This window comes from Dermacentor variabilis, chromosome 1 (genome assembly GCF_050947875.1).
Source record: "Dermacentor variabilis isolate Ectoservices chromosome 1, ASM5094787v1, whole genome shotgun sequence".
Lineage (NCBI taxonomy): Eukaryota > Metazoa > Arthropoda > Arachnida > Ixodida > Ixodidae > Dermacentor > Dermacentor variabilis.
The window spans coordinates 66,875,634-66,894,768 of NC_134568.1; positions in this window are offsets into that span (position 1 = coordinate 66,875,634).

The window sequence follows — 19,135 nt, forward strand, 5'->3', positions numbered from 1 at the left end:
GGTAAACTTTTGACAGTTTCCAGAAACCAATTTAGTCGTTTGTAGATCATTTTTTCGAATAGCTTCCCTACGCAACTAAGCAGAGATATGGGTCTGAAGGAGGCGTAATTTGTTGGCTGCTTCCCTGGCTTCAATATAGGAAGAACTTTCGCAAGCTTCCATTCCGTAGGAACCTCCCCAGTTATCCATGAGGCGTTGTAGTACTCCAGAAGGCGTAGGCGAGATGTGTGGCATATATTTGCGAGCGCTTCATAACTCACACCGCCATGGCCAGGGGATGATCGCTTGTTTACGTCACCGATTGCTGCCGTGAGCTCTTCGATGGTGAATGGTAAGTCTAAGTCAGGAAGGGTAGCTCGAAGTGGACTAGGCTGATGACTTGCAATTTGCCGAGAAGGTTGCGCCCCGTTGGAAAGGAGCCTGCTATACTGCTCTGCCACCTCTTTCAGGGATGCGCGCTCATGTAAGGATTGGGCGATAAAAGGATAAAGCTGTTGCGGCTCTTTGCGAATGCCTCTGACGACTCGATAAATTTTGCTCAGCGGTTGTCGTATGTTCAGTGTCCCAGAAAAGTCCCTCCACCTTTTTCGGTTCAGTTCGGTGAGGTAACGCCGTATATGTCTTTGTGCCCGTCGACAAGTTCTGAGGTCTTCGATATTCTTAGTACGTAGCGCCTTCCTTTCGGCACGCCTTCGAATGGCACATAACCTTTCAAATTCCTCGTCGTTAGTCGGTTAGTTGGTAGTTGGTACACAATGCCTAGTGGCAGAGCGGGTACTTTGTGTGAGGCAATGAGCTATTGTCGGTATTAATTGTGCATTCGTAGTCGAGGCTGCGACCCCTTTGTCTACGGCTGCTCTGTAAGCTCCCCAGTCTACCGACTTCAGTTTCACTTTTCTGGGCGACGTCCGAAAATGAAGGGCAGAGATTAGGATCGGGTAGTGATCACCACCTCGAGTCTCGAAATCTGTACACCATCAGAACATAGGGGCCACTTGACTTGATACGAATGTGACGTCAATGCAGCAAACAGTCTTCGGATTTTTCAGGTATGTTATGCTGCCATCGTTCAATGGCTCTATATTGTATTTTGCAAGAAGCTTCGCCAGCTTAGCACCCCGAGCACATGTACGTGAACTGCCCCAGACCTCGTTATGTGCGTTAAAATCGCCACAAATAATATGTGGAGATTAAGTGTTTGTCAACAAGTTTTCCAATCTTGTCACGTCGAAAGGTGATCCTGGTTCCAAGTAGGCGCCGATCAGGGTAAACACTTTGGATGCAATCACTGTGGTTGCGCAAATATATTCATTCTTGTCATGTGGTGCTACGTCAATCGCAGAGGCAGGCATGTCGTTGCGAAATCCAACGAACAGTCGGCTAATTCCATTTTGTCGCCTTGAATAATGAAAATAATAACCCTTTATCCTAAACTGCTCGTCGACGCAAGACTCGGAAATGACCATAAAAGGGAATTGGTACACTCGCGCAAGGTGCTTAAGGTCTGCTAACTTCTAGCGTAAGCCGCGAACGTTCCACTGGAATATAGTACATGTGCGGAAGTGTTTGTTGGTGGAAACCACTTGTGAGACGATTGTTGGCGAAGCCATCGTTGCTACTGCGAAGCATCACGGCGTTGCGCCGTAAAAGAAGACGACACCAGCGGTTCCAAAGCCAAGACGGCCTCTACCTCAGGGATGCTTTTAAACGATGGGCTGGCACGGAGAATAGCCTTGATGGCGGCGAACATCATAGGAATCAGCATACTTGATATCTCATTTGCAGTTCTACCATCTAACAGCTTTTCTTGGTTCTTCCTGTTCTTCTGCTGCGACCTTGGGGACACTTGTTGCTGTTGTGGGCTCGAGATTATATCACTTGAGGGCTTTGATTGACTCTTTGCAGTTGAAGGCCTTTGCTGGTTTTCTCTCACGACTGAGGCGAAGGACTTTTTCAAAGCCGTGTCGGTGAGCCGCGCCGTGTCGTCTTGCTTTTGGTTTGTGGATGTGTATATCACATCCGGATTCGGTAGTGGTTCTCGTCGTGTCCGCACTTTTCCTTGGATTTGCTCTATTGTCCGTGCAAGAGTGGCTGATTTCTTTTTAAGACACCCTCCGTATGACGCAGCATGCTCAGCTCCACAGTTTGCACACCGAGGCTGGGAACGAATGTGCACCAGCGCATATCTTGCAGCGGATGGGGCCTTTACAATATTTCGCTATGTGTCCATGTCTTTGACATCTGAAACATTGAGTAGCAGACCCCATGTATTCCGTCACGGGACAACTGCAGAATCCAAGCGACACTCGGTCATCATTAGTGACGCAGCACTGAATGACATCCCTGAGGCACGTTTACCAGAAATGAACGTGCTATTTTCACTCGAAGAGCTCGACGCTACTTTGGCGACCTGCAGGCGTTCTTCTTCACGAGGACCTGATGGCATCACGTGCGCTGCCCTATGCCACCTTGGACACGACTCACGTGGTGAGCTGCTCAACTACTACAATGAGTCTTGGCAGAACGGCGCTCTTCCTAAACAATGGAAATCGAGCCGCTTGATCCCCATTCTGAAACCTGGAAAGTCTCCGCTTGATCTATCATCATATCGTCCGATTGCGCTTTCGAGCTGCATGGGCAAAGTGATGCAAAGAAGTATTCTCACTCGCTTGGAATGGTACCTAGGGCGCTATAACGTAAAACTATTCTAAACTTTTCTATTCCAATTCTGCTATCAGCCCTCCGCGATTGGTCAAAAACTTTCTTCAACCACCCCCCACTTCACCTGTCTGTCACGCGACGTCACGAAAACCGCGATACCTCCCCATCTGATATGATGTGTACACACTGATTATGCATGATTTGACAGAAAAAAGAAAAACAGTTATTTCTGATTCGACCCCTTTTCGCCATTAGCCCTCGGCTATTGGTAAAAAGTTTTCGGGCTGTACCCACTTCACCTGCCTGTCACGCGACGTCACAAAACCGCAGGAACTCACTGCGTCAAAGTGACGTGTACGCGATAAAGATGCATTAATATGCCGAACAAAACTGAATTTCTTTCGGAATAGCCGCAGGCTGCCCCGTTCCGAAAGGAATAAAAGATGGCTGCCGCCGATCGCTGAGACGCTGGCTACTCTCACCTGCCGGAGAGCATGGGTGTATTTGTGTATAAGAAAACTTCTTGCGTGACCGTGTAACGTTTTCAAGCACTTTCGGCTCGTTTACTACCTCATTCTGTCAACTCTTCTTTGCTGAGGGTCAGTTTTAGCGTCATTCTTAAGCTTCCGTTGCATGCCGCCGCGATTTTCGACCAGCCACCACAAGCTAAGTAAGGAAAAGCCGACCAATCGCAGCCGCCCGCACCACCCTCTTCATCCGGTTATCGATTTTCAGTGCACTGGCTCTGCCCCAGTGAATCCCTCTCCACTTGAGCGTTCTCCTCGCCTCTTGTCAGCCAATTAGCTACGACAAGCCGCTCAGTGTAGGCAATGTTATTCGTTTTTCAAGTAAACAAAAGTGACCTCCTATGAACGAGGAGAGCGTTTGATTGGGCTGTTCAGACAACCCTGTGGGTGACCGCCCGGTGCTTGCGTCGGTGGCTACGCAAATTTGACGTCAGGAAATTGGAATAGAAACATATTGGAATAGTTTTACGTTATAGGGCCCCTAGAGTGATCCAACATCTATCCGGACTCCGTGACGGGCTTTCGTCGAGGTCGCTCATCTATCGACAACGTCATTGACATCGTAACCAGGGTCCAAAATCAAAAAAGCCTCAAGCGCCTATCAGTGGCACTTTTGCTAGATATAGAAAGAGCATACGACAACGTCGCCCATGAGGCCATACTGAACTCACTTGAGGCTGTTGGTGTTGGTGGCCGGATGTATCAATGAATTCGCGACTATTTGACTGAGAGGTGCTTTTTCTTACAGACCGAAAACGGCCCTTCAGAACCTTACATCTGCCGTGGTGTGCCGCAGGGTGGAGTGTTGAGCCCCATATTGTTCAACCTCGTCCTGGTAGGACTAGCGAAGCACTTACTGCGGACAGTTCGTGTCTCAATATACGCCGACGACATTTGCATCTGTACCTCTGCGGTGACTCGCCCTCAGATACGAGCCAGGCTTCAGCGGGCGGCAACCATGTCGGCGTCTTATCTCCGAGAACAAGACCTCAGTGTGTCTACTGAAAAGTGCGCATTGGTTGGCTTTACGCGCAAACAAATGTCATTGTATCCTATTTCAATCAATGGTCAAGCTGTATCCGATATTAAGACGCATCGGTTTCTGGGCGTCATCATTGATCGCAACCTCTTGTGGAGAGCTCACTGCGTCTATCTGAAGAAGTTAGTTGCCATTGCTCAGGTCTTCAAATTACTCTGAGGGAAAAACTGGGGTACACCAGTCCATTCTATGATGCACCTGTAGAGGGTACTGTTTCTCGGACTACTACGTTACAGTCTACCAGTGTTGTCAAATACATGCAAGACGATCTTTCACGCTTTGGAGAGAATACAAGGTCGAGCCCTACGTGCCTGTTTACGGCTGCCTCGGTGCACCTCAACAGCAGCGACAATCGCCATCACGGGGGACCATATGATCCAGACACATGTACCTGTCGACTCTCTCAGAGCGCACATTCGCCATCTGTCAAGGATCCCCGACCATCATTTAGCCTCCTTACAAGACAATCAGATACCCTGATACGAGCTCGAACAGTACTCCTCAGCGCTTTAAAGTGTCATCACTTCTCTTTTCTTGATTTCTTTCCTTGCTGTACAATATCGTTCCCCAGGCCGTTTCCTCTCAATCGTCCCTATTAACTATGTTGTACCCCCAGCGCCACCCCCGTTCGATTTAACACGCTTTTCTCTGCCACTGTCCACATGTCTGTGAACGTGATATTTATCGGTTAGTTCCGTGACACATTCGCACATTTTCTCCACTGTAAGTCCCCGTTTTTTGAAAGTTGCCGACATCTCATGACGCTCAGGAAGACTAGTGGTCAAAAGAAGGCGATTGTCGATATCTTACGCTCCGTTTGCCAGAGTATTCTGTGTAACTGGGGCTGAAGAGGTCAGCACAACTTTTGACAGTCAGCATACTGTCTTTGGCGGAACATCATGCGGTGTTACGTGACATACTGACTCTTTATCTGCGGGTACAAAGTCAAACCCAGGGGTGCATTTCTCAAGAACACCATCATCGGCGCGTAGTGCCTTACCTCGAACATTAACATTCAATTAAAGTTACGCGCACTTTGAACATTGGTACCAACACGCAATGCCATTGTCATGATGATGATAACGATAATATGAGCATCTCATTTCAAATGGGGTGGTGACGTATTCGCGAACAAGTTTGCTATATCAATTTTCTGGCGTTTCTACGCCTTTAAAGGCCTTGATATTCTGCGCTACATTTAAGGTCATTTACTGATCCACCGAAACCAAAAATACTTCGCGTGGCGTATTGTTTATAAACATTGTTACATCTGTAGAACGCGCGCAACCTACTCAGAGCATAATACGCAAATTACGCATTGAAGCTTAGTGTGTACAAAGATTCACGAAGGAACAGGTGGCAAAACAGGACGCTGACCCGCTTTATGATTTGACCTAAATCAGTGCATTGTACCGAGTGTAGAGGCGCCATGCAAAATCAGTCAATGCGCTGCGTGCCTACGTTGATCTTAGGCAAGTCCTGTCGACCGCAAAGGCTGTTGCAGAACAGGTATATAAAACTTGGTAGGAATGTTTAAAAAAAATTCTTACGTGTTAGTAAATGGAAATTTGAAAGGAACCAAGTCTGCTTGCGGGAGAGGCGAAATTTGCAAGTAAACACTTGTAATAATGTAGCAGCCCATGTAGTGGAGCTATAATGAGGAATTACCTAACGTATCGAAGAAGACAAGAAGAGACAAGAGCATCTTTTTCTATTCGGCTTCCCGACTTCACTCCAATATTCCTAGCTGAATTCCTAGCTGTCGCCCTAGCTGTGCGTATGCTACAATCTTCCAGGACCACCGCGGTAATAATCACAGACTCTTTATCGCTATGCACCTCACTTACTGCTCCCGGCGATTCGCATATATTAAACACTTTGTACTCATTGGCCCCAAGTCATTTGCGGAGTTTATGATTAATATGAGTACCTGGGCACTGTTGTGACTTTCGTGTGGCGGACGAGAGACGGACTTTTTCCGCAGACAAAATTAAAAACATTACACAATATTTACAGATGGTGGAAGATAGCGTGCATGTAGCTGTAAGAGTGCATCAGACTGACTGGGTGGCTGGAGGCGACTCTTTCTCGTCACAATGGGCCGGTTCTCCCTTAAGTCCCTCTTGGCGACTCCCCGTCGGCAGGAAGCCGGCGGGGTGGGTGATGACGTCACCCGCGTCGGATTCTTGATTCGTCGCGGGGAAGTGGGAGTCCCGTCGCCTCGATGTGGGCACGTAGTATGGCAGCTCCCGTCGCCTCGATGATAAGCACGTGGTACTGCACAACAGCACAAAGGCATATTTATGAATGAAGCGGCAGACAGTTTGGCCAAGGCTTCCTTCAGCGGCCCGGTGCTTACCCTTCTTCCAAGGACGGGTTTTATCACGTCTGTAAGGTTTAGAAGATACAGCCTTTTAACATCAAAATCCACTCTTAAATCATGCTCGGAACTGCACCACTTACAAATTCCTTGGAGCGAAAAATTTTGCAAAACAAGGCAAACGGAAGTGACATTAACGAGACTGCGTTGTCGAGTCCCATCTCTAAATTTATACATGCACCGATCTGGTCTGGCAATATCCCCTTTGTGCCATTTTTGCAACTCTTTAGAGACGATCGAACACTACTTAATGATATGCCGGCGTTTCTCCTCTCTCAGAAAAATGACATTAGAAATTACAGTGCGGCAGCTCGGCCTGCCATTGAACACTACGGTACTTCTGTCTTTCGGAGCGTCTGTGCTTGGGCACTCACACAGGAATGTGTGCATCGCCCTAGAAAAATCCATGTATTGAATCAAACCGATTTTATTCTTGACCGTATTATTCATTTCATTTCTCCTTTACTGCCTCGTTTATATTATATATATTTCTTTCTCTTGATTGAATGACAGCCTACTGAACCGTTTTGAACTTTCCTCGCTTCAATTTATGCAGCAAAATTATAGATATTTAAATTCATTACTTGAACACATAAGTCTGCCCGACTCTTGGCCCATACCCGTGAGTGGGTATGCGCCAAACTCATCATCATCATCAGTGCGAAGACGGGATCGTTCCCCACCTGCGGCAAGTAGTTTTTTCATCCACTTTCATTGCCATTAATTTATCATTTCATTAATTCAATTAGTAAGTACAAGTAATTTACCCTATGTTTTCCTTGGTGTCCTTGCTTGTTGGCTTCTCATGATATGATTAATAAATGTCGGGTCCCTCGGTCAACCCCCTTTCTTCTCGTTCGGTGTAGCAAAGATACAAATGGCAAGTATCGTATCGCATACAGTTCATTTGCTAGTACCTTGTATCTGTATCATGATGTATTTACAAGGTGTCTTTGCCCAGCCCTGCTGGATACGGTAGCCGGGTGTCAGGTGGGCACGATGGTCTCTCCGACATCGACGCTCGTTGCAGCGGCATCGGCCTTGTGGTCGCGGCGCTCATACGAGGGAGCCTCGCGGCCCGCACGGCATCCTCATTTGTCCGCAGAGACCTCGTTGGGGCCCAAACCTCATCGCGGCGCGACGTGCCGAGCTTCCAGCTCTGCCGGCCGATAGACGCATGCTTTCTCCTAATGGAGCCCGCCGAGGGGGGCCACGAAAGGGAAGGTGCTTGGCGCCCTCGGCCGTTGCCCGGCTCACTGGAGCAGCAGGCAGCCGCTGTCCGCGTCGCCAGAGTCACGTGTCCCGAGGGAAACCACCGTGCGTAGTTTGGGCCCCCCCCAACGCTCCTCCACCGGGAGGCGCCGAACTGGGCTGCGCACCTTGCAGGCAAATCATCGTCACGGAACAACGGCAGCGGTCCGTGGAGGTTCGATTGTCGTCCATGCGGTGTAGCGTGACAAAAGGCCCGGAACTTCGAAATGGCCCTTTTCGTTGCCATGAACAACAGGAAGAAAAAAATACGTGTACCTGGTCAGACTTTTGATATAACGATAATGCAATCAGTGATTACTCCTGGGGACCGGAAAGCTTACTATTCTGAAAATTTAATGGCCCCAGGTGGTTATGCGCGTTGCAAGCGAGCGCTTTTTGACATCCTTTAACAAAGTACTAAATTAGACACACAGTTTTGTAGGGGTCGGTGAACGTAATCGTAGTAGGTTGTAGATGCCAGTAACTGGCAAACATGTCTTAAGCTAAGAGGGCACGCTTTAGCAAACATTTGAAAGGGCTGGAATTTCTCGAGGGCAGTACTGAACAAGAAAGAAAAATAAGCTTGATGAACATTATCACTCGAATAAGAACAGTGTTTCGAGCTTTCGTGAAGCTCCCAAAGAAATAGCCAGGTACTGCAATTGCACGAGACTGGGTTTTCTATGAAATATTGTTTTCACATCATGATCTACGTGCGCGCGTATACGGCGGTGGTACAGTCGCTAGTGTTTTATCACCTGAAGGCAAAACGCAGACGTAATTTCAGTGTGACTATGACTGGTATATTTGACAAAGTAGCACGAGAATAGCGAGATAGCGCTGCTGACACCGCCGCACAACATGAACTCCTGAGTTGTTTCGACGATGCCCTTTCACCTACGCAAGATGAAAGTGACGTCAGGGAAACGTAGTGTGGGAGAGCTACTCAGTGAAATACAGGCATTCAGGCAGTTAACGCACTATACAAGACACCACTTGCAGTTGTTCTACTGAGCACGAGGTCGTTGGTTGGATTTCCAGCCGTAGAGGCTGCATTCTCATAATTAATAAATGCAGAAGCACTCATACATGGAGGTTTGAGTGTACGTTAAACAGAGGTATATAAAGGATTAGTCGAATGCGGCATCTCTCGTAGCCAGATTGCGGTTTTATGACATAAGACCGTGTAGATTTACATTGCGGCAAGTTCCCAGAATTCACAAAAAATAATTTTAAGTGCACGCCCTAGGCATGCTTCTCGGTTGCTTGAACTGCAGCCGGAAAGCCAGGACTTTTGCGTTCCTTGCACGTCGTTTGTTCGAAAGTTGGGGCAGCTGTCAAGGTTACCGCCTGTTAGCTCGCGAAGTCCGTAAGCTCAGTGTATCATTGATAGAACTGCGACATAAGCTGAAGTCAGAGGCATTCCAACCAGAGTGCCTTGAACAGCTTTCGGTCTATAACGTACCAAGTCCAAACGAAATCTGTGTGGCAGGGGAACTTAGCATTACTTTTTCTGGAAAACGGCAATGTAGTTTTACGCGTTGCCGTTTCCCAACCAGGTCCACGCACTGCTGTTCAACATACAGCGCCAGCGCGGCGACGAACGAGAGAGGACCCAGGCACCCGCGCTGCCGTAATCCAACACACAGTGGCGCGACGATGTGACCACAGAAAGAAAGTTTTTAAAAGCGGGGACGCTATCAACAGGCGCAGTAGCGTTGCCTGGACGAGGTTGCGTGGTCTATACTTCGTCAGGCACCTATATTTCGTCATCGTGTACCTGAGGCGGTACTCAGCGACACTTTGTGCAAGAGACATCTCTACATTCTACAACTCAACTTTCTACATCTCATATCCTTTTAGTCGCAGTTTCATCCGAAGAGCATTTATTGTTGCTTTTAATTGTGTGGTCACTTTTCTTGCCTCCACTATAATGATAACCGATTGCGTACTGTCGAGTAGGAAGCCATCTCCAACTTTTTCGGCGCCCACACTTCGAAAGACATTCCACAACGGAAAGCGCACGGAATAAATTTCTCAAAATGACGACGACAACCGCCGTTTAGGATCTGGATCACAACATTAGATTCCGTTTTATGTGAACTCGTGAATGGTTCTATTAACTGTGTCGACAGCGCTGCGCTTCTTACCTGTACCCTTTCTGTGTGCTTCGTTCTAAACTGCACCCTCACCAGCGGATTTCCTGTCCCATCACCGCACGACCTCAGCAGTGAGCTCGGTGGCATTCATGGTTCGCTCCACTATGTGCTCGGCGGAATCCTATTGCGGAGTGATAACTCTGACAAGAGATAGGGAGAGAGACGAATGACAGGAGAAAGGCATGGAACTTAACTAGAACAAAAATTCGGTTTGCTACACTACACTGGGGATTGAAAAAAAGGAGGTAGAAAGATAAGAAAGATGTAACTTCGACAAGGTGCTATAGTGCAAACCCCTGAAACTCGCTCACAAAGCTTATACTATATAATCGTTGCTTCACTTCCCGCAGAAGTTTCTTGTTTGAGTCATGGAGCTGACGGGGTGACTGACACTAGCTCAGTGTCGGTAACTTGTTGCGACGCAGTCATTATCAACCGCTGTGGCTGACGCAGAGCCATTAACCAATGCCATCTCCAAGAATGGCATATAAGACTTGTGTTGTGATGGGTTGTGCGCTGTGGTTGTTAGCAATTTGCTTGAAACTTCACGCAGGTAAGAGTACTAAGCTTTCAATTGTTCGACCTTGCCTTCGCAAGACTTGCTGAATGCTTACAATGGAGACAGTTCATTTATTGATACACACCGATGAGATTTGCCACTGCTGTGACGGCCTCAACATCATGTGCAAGGAATGCTTCCGTTGGCGGTAACCATGACAGTGCCTTATCTCTGAGCCCATGGCATCACCATCACTACGAAAAAGTGCGAGTTAGTTACACGCACGCCTAGGTCATCGTGTCCCGTTTCGATCAAAATGAAAACGGTGTCTTATATTAAGACGCACCGCATCCTGCGCGTCGTCATTGACCGCAACATATTGTGGAACCCCCACTGCGTCTATTTGAAAAGAGAGCTTACTGCCATTTCTCAGGTGTTGGAATTCCTCTGCGGGAAAACATTGGGTACACCTGTGTAATCTAGGCTTCAGTTATATAAGGCACTAGCCCCGTGATTTATACGTTACAGCTTAACAGTCTTGTCAGATACATTAAATGCCCTCTAGAGTCTGGCGAATATACAGGGTCAAGCCCTACGCCTGCGTTCAGGACTACAAAGATGCACTAAATACCTGAACATCAGCACCAGTTATGATCGCCAGAGACCATCCAATACCAAGGGTTGCGGTTGTCGACACTCTGAGAACACATGAGTTCATATTTAAAGGATCGCTGACCATCACCTGGCTTCCCTGCCGACACAAAGACCTCGAGCTACATTTTTCTGTGTACTGTCAGCTTCTATACCAGCGGCGACACCGTTATACGTTACAGTATGTCTATGGTATTGCATACTGTATAAGTATACACAACAGTAACCGTTATTCGTTGCAACTGTGGGGAAGCCGCGGTCCCAAACTCCTGGACAGAAGGTCTCAGCCTGGCCAGAGAACACTTTGTCTCTCCCTCTAGTCACGATGTCAATGGCGCTGTGCGGCTTCTGCCGTTGACCTCCTACACAGTACAGTATTCGGCTCCCCTGTTCCCCTGTCGTACCTACCACCTTCGACAGCTTCAAGCGCGCTTGCTATTTCCGGGATTACACAGAAGGCCGATCCCATGCAGGACCTGAAGCAGCCGGCGCTACTATTATTGTACGTGACATACGTAGACCGGATGCATTTATACAGACAGTTCGACCTCGCCTACCATTTCAGCATCTGCTGCTGCGCCTTCCAGCAAGACAGGCCGCAATTAAATTTATGTCTCACATAATGACATCAACGGCAACAGCACTTTCAGCCCTCCGTGCGGCTGTCGACTGTATCACTTATGAACCTCCAGAAAAATATGTCGTGTTCTGTGATTCAAAAGCAGCATTTTAGGGCCTTCAATCTGCTTTACGTCCAAATACATGCGAGCAGATGGTATCCGATGTAAGATAAATGAACCATCATGCCCTGCAAAAAGATCGTGGTGTTATAATTGAGTGGCTTCCGGGCATTGTAATATACTCAGTAACGACTTCGCTGACTTAACGAGCCCGGTCAGCCCCCAGGAACGCTTGGCGAGAACGGACGCTGCAAGGGAACTGCGTTTGATTTTTTTTTTCGCACAGCCACACAAGTTTCAGGCATTTTGAGTGTATCTAATTGGCGACTGCGTACACTGGACCATTTTCTATGTCTGCAAGTGCCAAATAATCTCTCCCACTGCGATGCAGCGTTGAAGTAGCACCTATGGCTGAGTGTAGAACTTACGAACGTTTGTTCTTGTTGCATTAAAATGGTCCATAAACCAACGTGCGACTTCTGTGATTGTGACGACAGCATTGAGCGCCTGTTGTGCTCCAGTCGTCAATACGACGTCCATCGCACCTCTATTCACACCGCTCTATACCAGCTAGACTCCAGGCTTGTAACCCTCGCGCTTAGAGCCCTTGCGCCGTGTACGGCTAGACTACAGCATTTACTGAAACGAAAATATTGGACAGTGACCACATACGGTCGTTGGAGATAAAAGCTATTCGCGCCCCTTTTGCGGTTTTAATGTGCCCCGACCTGAGTGACCGCTTGTAGTCAGCCTGACTATTCTCTTGCGGTGTGCAATGTTCACTCTGTCCCTGTTTCCCACTTTTTATTTCATTTCCCTATAACACCTGTGCAGGGCAGCAAATTGACGCTCGCTTGATTTACAACTCAACCTATCCTATCCGCGCTTTCTGTCTCGCTGTCGGTCTGGAAACCGCGCAGGAATCTGTCAGGTGAAACCATCTTGACCGACCTTAAGTGACCTACCATGTGACCTATATTTTTTTTAATTTCGGCGGGCTCTTGACATCTGTCGAAATCTCCATCGTCTCTGATAAGCACAGAGCGCTAGTCGATGATTCTGACGCATCTGGTGCCAAAAGTTGCAACTCAACACAGATTAGATACAATTACTTCACGCAAAACAAGTACAACAGGCCATTCGGTTGTTCTAGTTTCTGTATTTCTCCAGCAGGTAATTGTTGGGCTCCCTGCTCGTACTCAATGCCGGTTTCCGTGGGCTACATGCTCTTGACTGAAAGTCTCAATCAGGCACGCGCCCATTCGAAAAAAAAAATAGTTTTCTCAAAACTAATAATAAACGGTTTTGAAGAATGGGTGGGTTCAGTTCTCTCTCCTTTTTCATCTGACGGTAGCATTGCCTACCTATATCTGCAAATGGTTAAGTTTAGTTCACGCACAGGAAGTTCTAGTCAGAGTGAAAAAGCGCAATCAAGAGAAAACACACCGGCAATGCTTCTCTGCTTCAGCCAGAGCAATTACCTTCGCGAATCTGTCCTTTACGGCAGCCGCCTTGTGAGTAATTGGGACGAAGTCGTCTGCCCGTGAACACTTCATGTACTGCTACTCAAGCTGAGAGAAGCCGGAAAATTTATCGACATTCAAAACGGGGTACCTGTTACGATCCGAATTACAAGTGTGGACTTCTAGAGATATCCGTTTTCGAACAAATTATTCGTACTAACATGATTTAGTTCACTGTAAAATACATACCCGTCGCGTACCGCATGGATGAAAAGTCGATATGCCAAGGGCACGCCGTGGTTGCTCATTGCCTATTGCGCTCTTCCATCGAGCACAAGGTTCGAGGTTGCATTCTCGGCCGTGGTGGCCGTATTCCCATGAGGGCGAAACGTTGTAAAGCTCAGTTACCTGCATTTAGGCGCCACATTAAGAAGCCTAGGTGGTCAGCCTTGAAATCCTAGCCCTCCATTTGCTACGTCTCACATGACCTCTTACTGCGGGTAAGAAATCCAGTTAATTAAGATAGTTAACAGTGCCGTACCCTTCGCTTCATCGTTCTTTTTTTTTTTTTTTTGCAGCCAAACGCATTCCGCGTTTCTGAAGAACTTCTAATCCTCCGCACGCAAGCACCGTCAGCAGGACAACGACAGCGGGAGCGCCGATGGCATGAATGCGCCTTGAGCGTCCGTTTAATTGCTAACGCAGTCGCAATGGAAGGTGTCGCGCAAGGCGTGAAGACAATAAATTAATTTTTTTTTATTTGGACGGGGGAGGGGGGGAGATTGCAGAGAGATCAGCGCAACATTTAGCAGCTGCATATCGTATAGACACCGAACAGCTGTCATGCTTCAAGCTGCAGGGATGTCACGCTCTTAGATAGACAAACAGACATGAAAGCGCTCTGGTCTGACAAAAACGCTAGCCTGCGCTTCCAGAGGAGGATGCGGCGTGCGGGTTTATTTTAGGGCCGAGACTTCACTTCAGTTCTTTCGCTCCTATTCTACAACCACGATGCCAGTTTAAGCTAGTAAGCTTTTTGCAGTACAGCTTGCCAGCATTGACTAACGCAAGCAAAACAAGCCTACTTGCTATGCAAAGTGTCCAGGCCCAGGCATTCCGGATTTGTCTAGGTCTTCCTCGAAGTGCGTCAACGGCGGAAACTATTGCAATCTCTAGAGATAACCTCGTCAAGACCCACATCGCAGTTGAAGCACTAAGAGTGCACGTAAGGCACCTTACCCGGACCATCTACCCCTTCTACCTGCGGAGAGACCACGTGCCTCGTTCTATCGAGAGGTATCTGCACATCCTGAGGCTATATGTCATCTTGCTTCACACCTTCCGCGAGATCTTCGACTCCTCCTTGGTGCCTTATTCAGCCAAAGATCAACCTGACAATACCTGGCGTCTGGAAAAAACCAGGCATGGTCATCATCGGCTCTTGAATAGCTTACGTTACTCCTATTTTATGAGAACTACCGGAATTTTACCCACATATACACTGGCGGCTTCGTCCTGCCGAGCAGCTCCACTTCAGCTGTCGTTATTCCAGCAAAAGCCACCACTATAACATTGTCTCAGTTGACAATGTCAAAGCAGAACTCGTAGCACTTTGAGTCGCACTACACTTTATTAACGACGAACCAACACACAAAGGGTCGATTTTCTGCAACTCGAAGCCGCCCTGCAGTGTCTGCTTTCAGCCTTACGGGGCGGTCCGCATGAACTGTTGTTGTCCGAAATCACAGATGCCTTACACCACCTGACAGAGGAAGGACATGAAATAATTTTTCAGTGGCTACCAAGTCATTTTGGTATCATCGGCAATGAACGTGCCAATCAAGCTGCTCGTTCTGCTCATGTAGAATACAACCGCATATCAATCCCACTGTCTATAGGACAGATGCTACATGGATGCTCCACCTACTTGCACGCCAGTGCACTACATCAGAGTGGAATTGATCACCGAGTCCACTTATCGAAACGTTGACTCCTTCTCTCACCTTGTTCTCGTGTTTCTCAGTTACTAGTTAGATAGATATAAGGTGCCGAAGATACCGTTTCAGATGTATTTATGCCAAGGTATAGGGGGACAGACTCGAGCTGGAAGCTGTTGATTGTAAATATTGAATCGCTCTCCCATAAACAAGAGACGCACATCATTTTACACTTTGTACCATTTAACTAGGTTAACGGCGAATGTATGGTATTGCAAGAAACAGAGACCGGACCACCATTATATCACATAACATAACATAACATAACATGACGCAATATCCGGTTTTGCCGGAGCTTTCAGAGCAGGCCGCTAGGTGCGGCAGTATTAAAAATATTCATTAAAATAATTACTTTTCGCTCATTTCTGCTCAGAAAGAGTGTTGTTTTGGTCCCTCTCGGAGCGATAGCTATCATTGAAGCCAGAAGTTTCCGCGAGAAATTCACAAAGTCACTGGCAGTAGCTTCGCTGTTGCACGCCTTGGGCCAGCTTTTTTTTTTTTTTTGAGCATATTACAGTATACATATATAAGAACATCCAGCTCTATATTTTACTTCCGATCTGCCCGTCAAAGGCCCAGTTTTCGATTATTTTCGCCCGCCTGGGGTTTCTTAGCGTGCACGTTACGCGAGCGTTTATGCTCTCCACCCTGATCGGAAGGTGGCCACCGCAGGCAGGAGTCACAAATACCATCTTGTACTCAGCATCAGAATGGGCTATTGACTGAACCACTGGTGCGGGTGTTATTTCATGTTAAAATGAACTATAAGCTAGCGCTCGCGCTGCTTTCTCCTGGTGTGTCTGTCAGGCTTGCGTTGCCTATAGCTATGTAGGCTAAGATCATCCCCGTGGCACTACATTCCAATGAAATCGTACTTGAAACACAGGAATGTTTGACTGAGTGCCCAGTTAGGGGGGAAAAGCCTGTGCCATGATCTTTAGCTTCGCCCTTCCCTATAATAGCCAGCGACTCAGCAGTCGAAGAATACAACGTTTGGTTTTCTCCTGTGCCTGCACTGCAGATCCTAGGGGCACTCTTGAAATCTTCAACGTTGAGAGTGGCCTCACCTTCAGGCTCTTGACGAGCGCTTGCACATTGTGAGGGGCTGCGCGCAGATCAAGTTTGCACATCGCATATAGATTACTGTACGCTATCGTCGTCATCCGCACTCCCTATATCCCCTTTCGTTCCCCTTATCCCTTTCCCATACGTACGGTAGCAAGCCAGAGACGAAGCTCCAGGGAACCTCTCTGCTTTTCGCACATTAAAAAAGTTATCTCTCTGCGAGGTTATGAACATTATCTTATAAACACCCATAAGAACATTACATAACCCCTCTAAATGCAACGCCTCCGCACCGACCTTTTGTCTTCCTCTGACACTAATGATGCGAGCAAAGCAGGCCTATCTTACATTTTGTATCCATATCTGAGTAGCTGATATGCAAGAAAGCTATTCATTTATTCATTTCATTTTATTTGGGCCCATTTACAAGCAAATGTAGAAGGCCAAGGTAAAAGCTGCTTATTGGCAGCTTGAGTGGTCCCTAACTCTCTTTACATATTGGCAGACCGGTGGCAAAGAACACTTTCAGAAATGAAAAACAAATAACAGTGGGTTAGATCGATTAAAGGGAGTAATTACATTTCTTTCACTGTGAATACACGTGGTTTCACTGTACCATGGCGATTTAAATCATAGTTTTCGCCAGGCAGATGAGCTCCAATGGTGTCAAGGCATGGATGTCAATGCCGGCTTCTAGATAAGAATTTAGTAGCCGTGGCAAGGTGTTTGCGACCATTTGATGGCCGTAATTTGTTCTCGAAAAAGGTAAGAGCGATATTTCCTGGCTGCGCGTGTCATATGTGGGTGTATTCTCTTTTAAGTTTGCTATATTTGCTCTTAAGTTGCTTCTGTGTTTTACCTGAAAGTAGTAGGCGCGTAGGAGAGTTTGTGTGTAGAGATGATGGCTTTTTGTTGTACTTTGTGAAAAGAGCTTCGGTGTGTGAGTTGTACGGCACATTTAAGATAGCGCGTATTATTTTTTTTGCATCAGTTGTATTTTAGAGAGATTGGAAGCTGATGTTGTGCCCCATACAATATGGCAATAATTTACATGCGAGGCAAACAGTGCATTATAAATGATCAATTTAGCCGACGTTGGTAAAAGGTACCGATTTCGATGTAGTATACCTCTAATGCGGCTCCGTTTCTGAAGTATAAAATCCACGTGAGCGTCCCATTGCGATGTGTCGGTAAAATATACGCCAAGTACTTTTACCGCGTCAACAACCTCTATATTCTCAGAGTTGTAAAATATGTTGTGGGTCAATGGAGTACACGTACCTCTTGTTTTAAGGATCACTGCTTGTGTTTTATTGGAGTTTACTTTTTAAAAGTTGTCCTGGCTCCATTTTGAGAGATGGGTTAAGAGATTGTTCGCTGCACCAATGAGGCCTGTATAAGAGTTGTTTGATAAAAAAAAAACACTTGTATCATCTGCGTAGTTTATGAATTTTGCTTCTCGGTGGATAAGAACGCCTGCTTGTATTTGTCGTGTATATGATATGCTAGTGTTTATAGACACATATTGCTGCCGATTTCTAAGGCAGGATGTCAGTAGCTGAAGAGGAAGGCCCCTGATGCCATATATTTCAAGCTTAAGTATTAAGAGGTCATGATTTATGCAGTCGAACACTTTTGTGAAGTCTATGAATAGACCAATTACAAGTAACTTATTTTCGAGGTTGTGCAGTATATATTCTTGCTGTGCTACAAGTGCTAGTTCTGTTGGTTTGCATTGTTGAAAACCGCATTGAGCGTCTGTTATTAGTTTATGTTTCTTGCGGAAAGATGTTAATTGGTTGAGAATGATTTTTTCAATACCTTCATAAAACTGCTGGAGAATAGATATCGGACGGTAAATTTTTATTTCCAGCTTGTCACCTTTCTTGTATAACACAATTACTTTTACAATTTTCAGTTTTTCAGGAAAAGTACCTGATGTTATGCATAAGGGATAAATTTAAGCTAACACAGGTGCAATGTCACAAATGGCGTGTTTGATAGGTCTTATTTGGAGGCCATCAGCTCATATCTCATCAGCGTCATATCTCTCAAGTGCGCTTTAGTTTTACAGTCCCGTCCGACATGTCATAAATACGAATACACGCTAATACATGCCCTTTTGAAATTGATACATCGGGTAAATTATTATTTTTCTACTCACACAACTCGAATGAAACCTGTTGAAGCTAAGTGTCGCATTCTCTGACACATTGTCCGTCTTTACAGAGAAGTTAGAGGCCACAGATAAGATATGACATAGCACCGTGTTGCTACGCACACGGTACCATTTGTTAAGACTATATTTGCTCTCTTAACTACATGTAGCACTTTTTTATTGCCCACCTGCTCTGATACACTGGTGGCCAGTGTTTGCGTCGAAGTGCTTATATGGAGAACTCGCAAGTGTCACATTGAAGTAGAAAGAGCAAAATAACATCCCATATCTTTGCGATGCGGTGACACCGACGCCCTCAGAATTTTCTTTCAACCACCCACAACTTTCCGCATGCCTTTATGTATCTTTTTTCAGCCAATCTTTATTTTATTTTCACCCTCTCGTCGTGTCGTTGTTTCTTTGAAGGCACGGTTTCTTTCCCTAACTAAATGGGAAGAGTTCAGGCTCCGGAACGCTGGAACTGAGCAAAGAGCTCCGTGTTACGACACCCTCAGGCTATCATTCATTCATCCACAATTTCACACTACATGCCATAGCGGACAGGCATCAAACATAAGGGAGGCAGAAGAGGGCCGGGTGATGGT